Here is an 11,106-nt window from a genome sequence, read left to right as displayed (position 1 = left end):
TGTCAAGGGACTGTCTCATTTCGGGCGTAGACGGAGAGAGTCATACTATCTTTGTCTTGCACTGGTGGTGGCGCCCAAAAAAAGGGGATGTGTAGTTTTTTTGTTCTTATTTACGGACAAGATTTGCTTGACCAACTATATAAGCAACCTCACCTTTTTAATTTTAATGAAGTAGAAGTAATGAAGCCAGACAGCCAGACAGCTTCGTCAGCTTCTTATAAATTATTTTTGTTTTATAATTTGCGTCTAATGCATTAACAGTAGAACCGAGGACACGTTTCGAGGTACCCATATGTACATTATAAAACTATAAAACTATAGCTTCTGCCGGCGATTTGGTGGCACCTATAGCGCATAACATAACTAAACTCGATGCAATTACAGAAAACTGTAATTGATAATAATATAATGGTCCTTACCTATGAAATTGGCGTTTTTTTTCACAGATATTAGTTTGTACCTAATTTATTCATTTCAATTGCAACTTGTAAATTATTTTTTTAATTTTACTCGTAGACTATGTAACTAAGGTTTTAAATACAAATATATAATAGGTTTAAATTTTTTATTTACTGTATCAAATTAAAGCTTGAAGCTGCCGGTTCAAGTGTTTCAATTACGTATTTCAAGTTCGGTTCAAGTGTTTCAAATACGTTTTATGATTCTAACTATTTTTAAGTGATATGTGTAACGTAACTTAAGTTATCAATATTCCTAACAAATTTTGTTTGTTTTTAATTTGACATTGCTGAATAATCCGCAAAATTCGATGTATGAAAATCACAGTTTTCATAAAATTCTCCATACAAAACGCCAATTTCATAGGTAAGGTCGCATTGCGCACATAGCGAGATACCTACACTTATTTCAGTATGAAATGTAATTTAATAGTAATATATTAATTTTGTTATGACCTCATATATAAAAACTAGTACAAGGACAATAAAAATTAACTGCTAAACAAATAAAATCAGTTCGGGGCGAACTACTAGTATTTCTAATCTGTTCCGAGGTTCCGACTATTAAGAAACCAATACAAGTAGGTACAAATAGTTTATGGTATATGTACGGGCTTACATGTGGATTTAAGAAATGGAGGAACATTAATATGGTTCGTTTTCTCCGCGTATTACACAAAAGTAGGGCGACAACAATACGCTCTGCCAATTAGCGAGATTAGAAGCAGTGACTAGCCATTGCAAAAATTGAGGACAGTCTTATACTGCTTAATCTCTGTTTAAGTAAGGGCACTAAGGCCACTGTGGGTAAGACTGTCTAAAAGCTCTTTTTTGGCGCTTCTAATTCTTGCGTTTGTACACAAACTCCACTCCACTTACAGAAGGAGCGAATCCCTTCCTTTCTCTTTCTTTCGATCTGCTTTTGTTATAATTTATCTGCTTGATAAATAGTCGAGCTGTAAAGTAATTATCTTGGTCAGCAAGATTTAAGAATTAGTTGGTAGAAGAAACATGTCTTTAAGCAGTCAATATTTGTTTGTTATTTTATATGTATAAGTATGTATTTATCTTTGTTTTTTTTTGCTATTTTTTTTGTTAAAAACTCTTTATTTACATACAAGATATATACAGTGGTACTATACGTACACGAAATTAATAACTAGCTTGTAAATGTATTTATCTATATAAGTATGTATATCATTAGAGTTTTGAATGATTCACGGTTAGTTTCACTAGACTTATATTGACCGGGATATAGACCGTGATTACCTTTTGTATTATTTGTGAGCTCCCGTTTCTGCGGTCGCCTAAAGACAATTTTCCCCTGGAAAAACCTGGTGTATACAAAGTTGAGTGCAGCTGTGGTAGTTCGTACATTGGGCAGACCAAACGCACTATTGCCTGCAGAATTAAAGAACACATTGCTGCGGTCAAGAACAATGACGTTCGCAAGTCAGCTATTGCTCAGCATCTCCTTGAGTCGGATACAAATCACTGGATCGAGTTGCATAGTCCCAAGGTCATTTCGACAGAACGCCACTATATACCAAGATTGGTAAGAGAAGCCGTTGAAATTCACAAATACAAAAATTTCAATCGTGAAGATGGGTTTATACTGTCAAATGTGTGGAATCCTGTGATTTGTTTGTGTAAAAAACCAGTGATATCCGAATCAAACACGCGTAGTGACACCGTGAGTGTATAGGTAGTGTGTTTGGACAGACCAACGAGTGTGAACGCGACCGGACCAACAAGTGTGAATGCGACCGTTGGTAACGTTGAAAGTGAACGCAGCCGACGCGCAAGAATGAGGGTAGACAGAGCGCTGTCTACACAACTTTGACACCCACCCGCTATCTTCAGTCACCCGTGAACATGATGCATGTAACTGCGTCGAAATATCGGGAGCTCACAAATAATACAAAAGGTAATCACGGTCTATATCCCGGTCAATATAAGTCTATGTATATCATCTTATTTTTAGGGTTTTTTATTTTTTTATTTTTTTTAGGGTTTATATTAAACTTAATAAATTAGCACTTAATGTTGAATAACAAATAAAAATGTACTCGTCAAGTTAATTCTTAGTTTAATTAACGAAATGCATCATTACACTGAATAATGCAATGTAACTGAATAATGTGTGTATGTGTAATGCGTAATGTGTGTATGTGTAATGCATTATTTCACTGAATTACATCATTTAGATACCATATACATTTTGATGTCGACGTATGTAAGTACGTACGAATTGGTCTGTTACTTTAGTTCGACTATTTGGGGCATTTTCTATGAAAAGGGACCTTATTGTCGATGGCGCTTACGCCGCACAACGTCGCGCGTCATTGTATTTATATCGGAGCAACGTTTATAATGGCGTTTAAGCGCCATCGACAATAAGGTCCCTTTTTATAGAAAATACCACATTTTACAAAAAGTACCGTTACGTGGTCACCCTACACGGGGCTTAACGTCACTCATTACATGGAAACCCAGAAGAGCTTTAAGATTCTCATTGTCCGGTTGAGGCATTACTAGCGTGGTCACTGACTGACTTACAGGAGCTTCATCCAAAAGGGGCAGTGAGGGTATATGTGGTATTTCATTTGTTGGTAAATAAGTATCTTTTTATTGATTTTTTTATAAAAAGGGACCTTGTTGTCGATGGCGCTTAATGCTCCGATATAAATACAATGCCGCGCGACGCTGTGCGGCGTAAGCGCCATCGACAATAAGGTCCCTTTTCATAGAAAATGCCCCATATTATATCAGAAACTAAAAAAAAATGTTTAAAAGTAGCTGGGCTGGGACCGAACATGTTCGCTATAGTTTTCATTGAAAATGACGATTTTTTGCATATTTTTTGGATACATGGTTCAAAGTTAGAGGTTAGAAAGGGGGGGGGGGGCATATTTTTTTTCTCTTTTTTTTTAATTTATCGATTTAGCGATACACCTTATCAACGATACTCCACACCATTGGCTTAAAGCGAAAAAAAAAAATCAAAAAGAAATTAAATTGCGAGTGCTTCGTTTTATAATTGCCAATTGTTGTTTTCCTACAAATACTGTGAGAAGTAAAATAAAGCTGTTGAGTTAGACGAAGTTTTTTATTGTAGCTCATCCGAAGACTATCGATAGTTCCTCACTTCCACAAGTTTAATAAAATATAATCTTTTGGGTGGACAACGTTATTAACGTTAACTACATACTAACAACTATAAGTATTAGTATTTTCATTGACAGAACTTACCTTTTAACGAAACAAAATTGGCAATAGTACATTTCGATGGTAGTGCGGAAAGTATGTCACTACTTCACGAGTACCGAGATATCTTGCCACGAGCCGCAGGCGAGTGGCAAGACTCGAGACGAGTGAAGAATGACATTTCCGCACGTGTATCGAACGACGTTTTTTAATACAGTTGCGAAAAAAATAGGAAAAACAACAAGTAAGGAAGTTTCGAAACTTTTATATTATTAATTCTGTGACATCATTGACATTGACATTATGAAGAGGTGTTTTTTTAGTTGGGTGTTATTATTATTCAATCAGTTTTTTTTTAAATGCATGTTCTATAAGACAGAAACAATTGTATGTATAAGACATTGTACTATTATTACCCAAATATCGTTAATTACGATTATATGTGTATCGTACATTTATAAAAACAATATCGAATGTTGCCTTTGGAAACTTAAAGCAGAAAGAAAAAACGCCTCTTCTTTGACAGGCGTTCCGTTCTATTCAGACAACTTATTAAGAACGGTTTATCAATATTCAATATAAAAAAAATAGACGTGTTATAATGATGAAGAGGTAAGTAATAAAATAAGAAATATGTATATTTTTCGTATTCTTACTTTAACAGTAGGTTTTTATGTTGATTACGACGTTTAAAGGAAACTAATATTAACACTTATGAATTGGAACAAAAATAAATTTAAAAAAATTGGAAAAGTAAAAAGCACTAGTTCGCGAAAACCAATTTTCCGCACGCTAAACAGCTACGTAAAGTAGCACTTTTTGAGCAACTGTTTAAAAAATTATATTACATTATTATATCACTCAGTCATGGTCAGGCTTTGGCGTAGGTAGAAATATTAGTAACAGAAAGCGAAAATTACGGTAGCCTTTGTGCAATTACGGCTTGAAAGGAACTCAGTTTAACTCTATGGACAGCCTTTTCACTTAAAAAAACCGCGCCGGTTTTACTTGCGGACTAAGTTTTGTAGCGGCATTATTCCACAAAAGGTCTACTTTGTCGGAGACGTACGTGACGCGTATGGCAGCTACCGTCCCCGGCAAGCGGCCGAATTTCACCTTCCCATATAAACGGAGTTTCGTTCGCATTTTAAAACTACGGGTTGGATTGTAATGAAACTTTGCACATACAATGACATGAGTTCATGAGGTATATATAGGTCTGTAATTAGATTATATAGCTCCAGTTTATAAAACAAACGAAATAAAGCAAAAACATGTTTTGTATGAAAAACAAATTCGCTGTATTTTTTTAACTATGGTATCTGAAGCTACATAAACCTATTACAGAGGTACCTTATCCTATTGTAAGTACACAATTTCAGAGCAAACTAGCTATTCGTTTTAAAATGAGAGCGTAATAACTACGTTTGTATGGAGAACCGAGCTTGCCAGTGACCTGTGTCTCTGAAATCTGTGTAATATACCGTTACAACTAAGTTATCAATTTGTATCTTGCCAAATTAAATGCATAAATACCTACCTCCTACTTCCTACTTGATTAAATTAAATTCTATTCTATTATAATAAATACAGAGAAATACATATTAAATTATCTTACATTTTACTTCCTTCCGACAACCGATGTCGGGTCGGACAATGTGAAAACACTCTACAAGTCATCGTTTTCATTTCATAAAGTCCCGTTGCCAGGGAGGTTTTGGGATTATACTGAGCAACTTTTACTATGGAACCAACCACGAAATCGCAAAAAAAAATTTTTACCCTCCCATAGAAAAAGGACCAGCCAAAATGTATGAAACAGCCAATTTTTTTTCCGTGTATAGGCTCTTCTCGCAGCGCCCTACCGTAATGGGGGCACCGCAGACTCGAGGGCTCTTCGGTCACAAATTACTCAAAGTGGGGCAAATCAGTCATTTCATCCCGAACTTGATCTGTGATCTCTCGACCCCTGTGTTTTTAGAACATTCAAATCTTTGTCTTTTTCGTACTTTAACGTTTTGAGAGCCTATACTTATGTTTTATTAGCTGAATGCAAAGGATTGTTTGATTTAAGGTTCCGTACCAGAAGGGTGACATGAAGGTTACCGTTTGAATTCAAACCACACCACACATACACAAATACATTACTGCTGCGCAAATACGGCGCGACATTACTGCTGACTTCGCTGCCGTAATGCCCGTAATGTAATCGGCAGTAATGTTAGATCACGACTATCACGAGTTGGTAGTGTCAAATTTATAGTTTACTAGCTTCTGTCCACGACTTCGTCTGCGTGGAATGATGATGATGATTGTTAAAACTGCTATGCAGTTTGGCAGATTAGTAGTAATAATTAATGTACTTCTCTTTTTAATAATAAATAAATTAAAGAAAAACTATCCTCTGCTCTTCCATTGGGCTCAAACTATCTCCATACACCATTTTTCATCTGAATCGGTTTAAGCGTGAAGAGGTAACAGACAGACGGGCCCTTGGAATTAAATAGCTAAACATATTAAATTAAAAATAGACAGTTATTTTTGCATTTATACTGTTAAATAGTAAGGATTATTAATGACATCTATTAGAAATCCCAAAAAAAGTAGAGGACAACATCCAAATTTTGTAATACCTAATCATAACAACAACTGTACAGGTCCAGACCGCGCGAGGCTTTTGGCGGTCGGAGCCCGGGAAGCTGGCTACATGCCCATCCTTCGCCTAATATGGTACTTTCTTGGATCCGACCTCCCTTAGACTGACGACTGCGTTTGCGACTCGGGGTTTCGGTGTGTACGCCACACATATGCTCTTGTGGCACGGACGTGGACCGACTGGGACACCATGGATTAACTTGTCAAAAAAGTGCCGGCCGTTTTTCAAGACATGCGTCGCTTAATGACATAATCCGTCGGTCTCTTGCCACCATCAATGTACCCGCTCTTCTTGAACCGACTGGCATTATCAGAGATGATGGCAAGAGGCCCGATGGGGTGTCCTTGGTTCCTTGGAGCTTGGGACGGATGTTGGTGTGGGATTCTACCTGCGTAGACATACTGGCACCGTCCCACCTCCAACGGACTAATGTAAAAGCGGGCAGAGCGGCGGAAAGTGCCGAGATTTTAAAACGTAATAAATATAAGAGCCTCGGTAGAGAGTACCATTTCGTTCCATTTGGAGTTGAAACTCTAGGTCCATGGGGTCCCAGCGCGCACAAGTTGTTTGCAGAAATCGCGAAGCGTCTGGTTGACGTAACTGGCGACCGAAGAGCTGGCGGCTTCCTCGCACAACGTATCAGCATTGCGATACAGCGAGGAAATGCCGCCAGCATTCTTGGTACAATGCCTCAAGGGCCTATTTTAGATTTAAGCTAGTTATTAATTTCGTTTACGTAGTACCACTGTATATATCTTGTATGTAAATAAATCATTTTTAAAAGATAAAAGTTTATGCCATATTTTTTAAAATGTTAGTTACTTACCTAAGTTACTTAACCACAGATCATATACTTAACTAACATTTTAATAAACGATTTGAATAATAATAAACGATTTGAATTCACTAAAGAAAACCTACTTAATTCAAATCGTTTATTATCAAACACAGTCATTACATTTAACACATTCACAATAAAATCCATGTACAATTAATTTAACTTATGCTAAAAACTAAACCTAAAATATAAAAGACTTCCCCCAAATCACCTCCATCCGGCATGGTCGCAAGGACGCTAGCGGCGTTACCCCTCTGCACCGCCAGACTTAGCCTCTGGGCCACCTCTGGGCAAAGAAAGCGCCCTCCCTATGATCGCCTGAGACGCCTATCAACCGGAACGAGACTTCCTTTACAAAATTCTTGGTGTCCGTCGACCACGGGCCCAATGTCTCGATTGCAAGCGCCGCAGACTCGTACTCATTCGTCAAGTTAATAAGTATATTTTCTTAATGCACCTTTTTATAGCTTCTGTTGGAAGTAAGAAATCACAAATCATAATAAACAACAACGTAAAGAAGAATGATACTTTATTTAACTTGACAAGTAAATTATAACTTTTCGACGAAACACTCACAATTACCCATTGGATAAAAGGAAAGACAGATTAGCGAAATGAAAATATTTTTAAAACCGCGCAGAGTTAAGAATAATGTTGTAAAGTACTAGCTTTTGCCCGCGACTTCGTCTGCGTTGAGTTAGTAATTTGAATAGCTTATTTTTGTGTGAAAATCTTATAATGCGGTTCACAGAATACATCTACTTACCAAGTTTCAACAGTATAGCTCTTATAGTTTCGGAAAAAAGTGTCTGTGACATACGGACGGACAGACAGACATGACGAATACATAAGGGTTCCGTTTGCCATTTGGCTACGGAACCCTAAAAAGGAAGAAAAAGAATTCTTTAATCTAGTATCGAGTCTTCTGTAGAGATTTAGATTATCCTTCCCGGATTTTATACAGGTTAAAAGTGGAAAAATTCAATATAATATAACACAAAACCTAACAGTAACGAGCAATAACATCTACTTTTGTCATTAATTTTATATGTAAAATTGAAACACATTTTAATTTTCTTTTTCATTTATAAGTGCATTAAATTTTCACTTAAAAGTGTACCATTTACTTTTTTTTGGAAAATTCATCAACTTTTGGGTTATCCAGAATCCCGAGAACTATCGATTTAGAAAAAAAAACATGTCCCCAAAAAACGCCAGTTTTGTAACGCATTTTCACATACATTTTGTATGGACCGTTACAAAACTGACACCCAAAATTTCTATGAAAAACTGGGGACACTTTTTTCTTTGTCGCATTCAATAGTACTCGTGATTCTAAATAACACAAAAGTAAAAAAAAGTATGATATCATTTTTTCTGAAAACCCCCATAAACGTAAGTAGGCGTAGCTTCAGTTTTTTTGCGATTTCGAAATGTAAAACTCTTCCAATGAATAAAATTGAGCTAATACTTTGATTGAAATTCAAATAAAGCAAAGTTGGAGTAAAAAGGGAACTTCATAAAGCCTTTAGGATTAGGAGTTGCGATGTTTGAGTTACTAACTTACATCACCATCTTGAAGCAGAAATACTTATATAATTTAAATTAAGTACCTATATAAAAACTACAATATTGCGTTAGCCCCATCTTAATTACGTTCCCCCCTTATTCATAAAACTTAGCAAACCTCTGTTAAACTTTGTCCTTTTGTAACATAGACATATTTAGTATATACAAGTAGTAAGTTTGTAACAAATACAATTGTAAAAATGACAGACGGGATAAACGATTATCAACGGCTTGTTATTATGAGCATATAATATGGTTAGACTTGACAGACGTTTAATGCGTTTATGAAATTGGGTTAGTAGTGTTCTACAGCATGAAAGAATTTGACGCTTATGACAATAGTGCATGCATGTATTAATTTTGTTATTTAGTTATAGGTTAGTCTTAAGTATATTGTACGTCCGTGATGGACAAACTGTTGCATCCTAAATGTATTATTGCCGACATCTCTGTACACAGTTATACAATAAATATTATCTTATCTTATCTTATCTTATCTTATCTTATCTCATCTTATCTTATCTTATCTTATATTATATTATCTTATCTTATCTTATCTTATCTTATCTTATCTTATCTTATCTTATCTTTTCTTATCTTATCTTATCTTTATAAGTGGTGTTAATATTACCGGGCCATGTATTAATTTCGTTAAGTAAATTCTTCCCAAAAGGTAACTTGTAAAATGGTAAAGAAAGGGGTATGCCCCGTAACCGTCAGCTATCAATCCAAAGGTGGGTTTAGTGACTGTACCGAGTACTTAAAAAATTCTGTAATCCGTACTTATTATTATAAATACCAAAGTAACTCTGTCTGTCGGTTACCTCTTCACGCTTAAACCGCAGAACCGATTTAGTTGAAATTTGTCATATAGATAGTTTAAGTCCCGAAGAAGGACATAGGATAGTTTTTATCCCGAAAATCATCCCCTAAGAAAGTAAAAAGCGGGGTGGAATTGAGATAATTAATGAACTGCTTGATAATTTGTGTGCATGCTCAATTCAAATGATTGCCATGAGACTTTATTCAGGCACTACTTATACTTTAGCTGCTGTTACGAAGTCCACGCAAAAGCTAGCAGTTTGATAAATAAATTCATGCACTAAAATTTGACAATTATTCCCACACGAGCAATTACATGTTCCGGTAAAAGGAATGGCATTGTTTTTATTATAAAGGAATGGCGGAACATAAAAATGGTCCATTTCCTCCGCTCTCGTGCAGCAGTAGCGCAGAAGTAGGGCGACAACAATACGCGCTGCCAATTAGCGAGATTAGAAGCGGTGACCAGCCATTGCAAAAGTTACGGACTTTTCCTTCAAGCTCTTAGTAAGTAAGTAAATCATTTCATCATCATCATCATCATGTCAGCCGATAGACGTCCACTGCTGGACATAGGCCTCCCCCAAGGCTCGCCACTCCGACCGATCCTGTGCCGCTCGCAACCACCGAATTCCCGCGACCTTCACCAGGTCATACGGATCTGAGACGTGGGCGCTAACAATGGGCCTCATAAGAAGGCTCAAGGTCACGCAAAGGGCAATGGAGAGAGCTATGCTCGGGGTTTCTCTGCGTGATAGAGTCAGAAATGATGATATCCGCAGTAGAACTAGGGTCACCGACATAGCTCGCAGAATTGCAAACCTTAAGTGGCAGTGGGCGGGGCACATTGCTCGCAGAACTGATGGCCGGTGGGGCCGGAAGGTTCTGGAGTGGCGTCCGCGTACCGGAAAACGAACTGCCGGTAGGCCTCCAACGAGATGGAGCGAAGTAAATAATTTATTCTGCCTAAAATGTGGTGCAGTTGGTTATACATGAAACACAGGAATCACACATTTTACCAGCAACTGGGATGCAAAATAACACAAAAAATAATATAAAATACTCGTAACAATAAAGAACAAAAAGAAACAAGTAAAATATAAAATAGATGGCCGCCTGATAGGGTGTCCATGCACGACGGTAATTGCTTACCATCGGGCGAATCGTCTACTCGTTTGCGCGTTTGCCTCGTATATCATAAAAAATATATCTGTCGGAATCGTGCGCGTATCATACTATCGGCAGCACAACAGAACCTTCAATCGTGGGTGACGAGGGCTTTCAATGAAATGCAATAATCAACTCACAGTCTTTACTGGAAATGACTGATTACAAATTATAGCACACATGTTACATACACTCTATTTGTCAAAGATTGCGTGATAACGCCTATAAAAGGCGATAGATGGCACAATTTAGTCATTCTCCGACATATCCATAATATAATATTGAGATCGAAAAGATAATTCACAAAACACGTGGCGCGTGGTCACCCTATCCACTCGGGACTTAGCCTCGCTCGTTATATCGGAAACCGTAAGAGCTTTAAGATTCTC

At 37.0% G+C, this 11,106-nt stretch overlaps 1 long non-coding RNA gene across 1 annotated transcript in view; it reads right to left on the bottom strand.

Moving 5' to 3' along the window:
- The window catches only part of LOC134746857 (uncharacterized), a 45,492-nt gene that overhangs the window by 14,945 nt on the left and 19,441 nt on the right, over positions 1–11,106 (bottom strand). The gene's annotated exons all lie outside the window — the stretch shown is intronic.

The sequence above is a fragment of the Cydia strobilella genome, chromosome 13 (genome assembly GCF_947568885.1).
Source record: "Cydia strobilella chromosome 13, ilCydStro3.1, whole genome shotgun sequence".
Classification (NCBI taxonomy): domain Eukaryota; kingdom Metazoa; phylum Arthropoda; class Insecta; order Lepidoptera; family Tortricidae; genus Cydia; species Cydia strobilella.
This window is presented reverse-complemented; position numbering and strand designations above follow the sequence as displayed.